Genomic DNA, 2131 nt, shown 5'->3' on the forward strand with positions numbered 1-2131 from the left:
GAATAGATCATCTTCACCTTAATTTGATTTAAAAAAAAAAACAAAATATCTATGACAAGCCAGTAGCTAGCATTATACTAAACAGACAAAAACAGAAAGTCTTCCCTCCAAAATCAGGAAAAAGACAAGGATGTTCACTATTAGTACTCCTGCTCAATATACTTCTAGAAACATTAGTCAGAGCAATTAGATGAGAGATAAAAAGAATAAGATTAGGGAAAGAAGGAATTAAGTTATCATTATTTGCAGATGACACGATACTCCATATAGAAGACCCAAACAATCTCCACCAAAACCCTCCTTGATTTAATAACCAAATTCAATAGCATATTTGGATACAAAATCAACACTAAAAAACAATAGCATTCCTGTACACAAATAATAAACTCACTGAGAGAAAAAGTAGGGAAAACATACCCTTCACAAGACCATCCAAGAAATGAAATACGAATCAAACAACGGAAGTAAAAAAAGAATCTATATATTGAAAGCTATCGTGTTCTGAATAAAAAGATTGAAGAAGATATCAGGATTGAAATTATACTACAAAGTTACTGTGATCAAATCAGCATGGCACTGGCAAAGAAACAGATCTGATGATCAGTGGAATAGATTAGAACATGGAGACACAGTTACAAATACATTCAGCCAATGTATTTTGACAATGGGGCCAAACATGGAAAGATATTCTCTTTTGTAAATAGTGTTGGAAAAACTTGCTCTCTACATGCCAAAGACTAAATCTAGACTCTGTCTATTACCATGTACTAAGCTAAAGTCAAAATGGATGAATAAGTTAAATATTAAAACAGAGACTCTAAATGTACTGGAAGAAAAAGTAGTTGGAAATCTTGAAGACATAGGCATAGGCAGAGAATTCATGAGCAAGACCCAAATTACATGAGAAATAGTTCAAAGAATCAATAACTGATTGATCACATTAAAAATCTTTTGTACAACAAAAGAAATCACAAACAGAGAGAAAACACAACACACAAAGTGAGAAATTAGTCAATCGTACCCCAGGCAAAGGACCTCTATCTAGAACACATAAAAAATTAAAAAATTCAGAACCCCTAAGTAAAGGACCCAATCCAAAAATGGGCATCAGAGATGAATACATATTTCTCAGGTGAAGAAATAAAAATGCAAAATATATGAAAAAATGTTCAATATCATTGGTCATTCAAGAAATGCAAATTAAAAAAACACTGAGATTCCATTTCACTCTAGAAATGGCTACCATTAAGAAATCAACTGTGCTCACTTCGGCAGCACATATGCTAAAATTGGAACGACACAGAGAAGATTAGCATGGTCCCTGTGCAAGGGTGGCACACAAATGAGTGAAGTGTTCCATTAAAAAAAGAAATCAACCAATAACAAAAGCCAGAGGGGCTGTGCGGAGAAAGGAACCCTCTCCACTGTTGGTCAAAATGCAGACCGGTGCAACCACTGTGAAAATTACTATGAAGACGCTTCAAAAAGCTAGAATTAGAGGTCCTATTTGGCCAGGGTATTCTTCTTCTGGGCATCTTCCCTGAAGAAGTAAAAATGTCATACCAGAGTGATATATGTGCACCTATGTTTATAGCAGCAAAATTTGTAACATCCAAATCTTGAAAACAACACAAATGTCCATCAACTGAGGAATGGATAAATAAGGATGTGGTATATTTATACAAGGGAGTATTATTCAGCCATGAAACAGAATGAACTCGAGACTTCTATAGGTAAGTGGGTGCAACTTGCTACTATACTCCCAAGTGACATAAATCAAACTCACATGTATAAACACTATATTGAGAAATATAAAGTATGAATAAAATCTAAAATATATAATAGATATTGTAGAATGGGAAGAATTTTTAAAAGGTAAAAGGAAATGGAATGGAGGAAAGGGGAAAGGAACAAAGGGGAAAAGGTGAAAAATGCTAGTTAGCTGAACTCTTAGTGTCTCTTAAATCACTGAAAAGACTTAAGGGATTGGTGAATTTTTTCATTCCCGCATTTTGTATTCTGAGTAACCACCTTGAAGATGACAATAAGCAATGTATTAACTATTGTTATTCTCTAATATTTTGTTTTGAATTTCTCTTTTTCTTTTTCTGTTTTTTTAATTTTAGAGAAA

At 33.5% G+C, this 2131-nt stretch overlaps 1 protein-coding gene and 1 non-coding gene across 2 annotated transcripts in view; one reads left to right on the forward strand and one right to left on the reverse strand.

The window, feature by feature from the left end:
• Positions 1-2131, reverse strand: part of Chst9 (carbohydrate sulfotransferase 9) — a 274314-nt gene that overhangs the window by 135887 nt on the left and 136296 nt on the right. The gene's annotated exons all lie outside the window — the stretch shown is intronic.
• LOC111816940 lies at positions 1260-1366 on the forward strand. The gene has a single exon (XR_002821247.1). It is a non-coding gene; the product is annotated as a U6 spliceosomal RNA (small nuclear RNA).

The sequence above is a fragment of the Octodon degus genome, unplaced genomic scaffold (assembly GCF_000260255.1).
Source record: "Octodon degus isolate 3935 unplaced genomic scaffold, OctDeg1.0 scaffold00003, whole genome shotgun sequence".
Lineage (NCBI taxonomy): Eukaryota > Metazoa > Chordata > Mammalia > Rodentia > Octodontidae > Octodon > Octodon degus.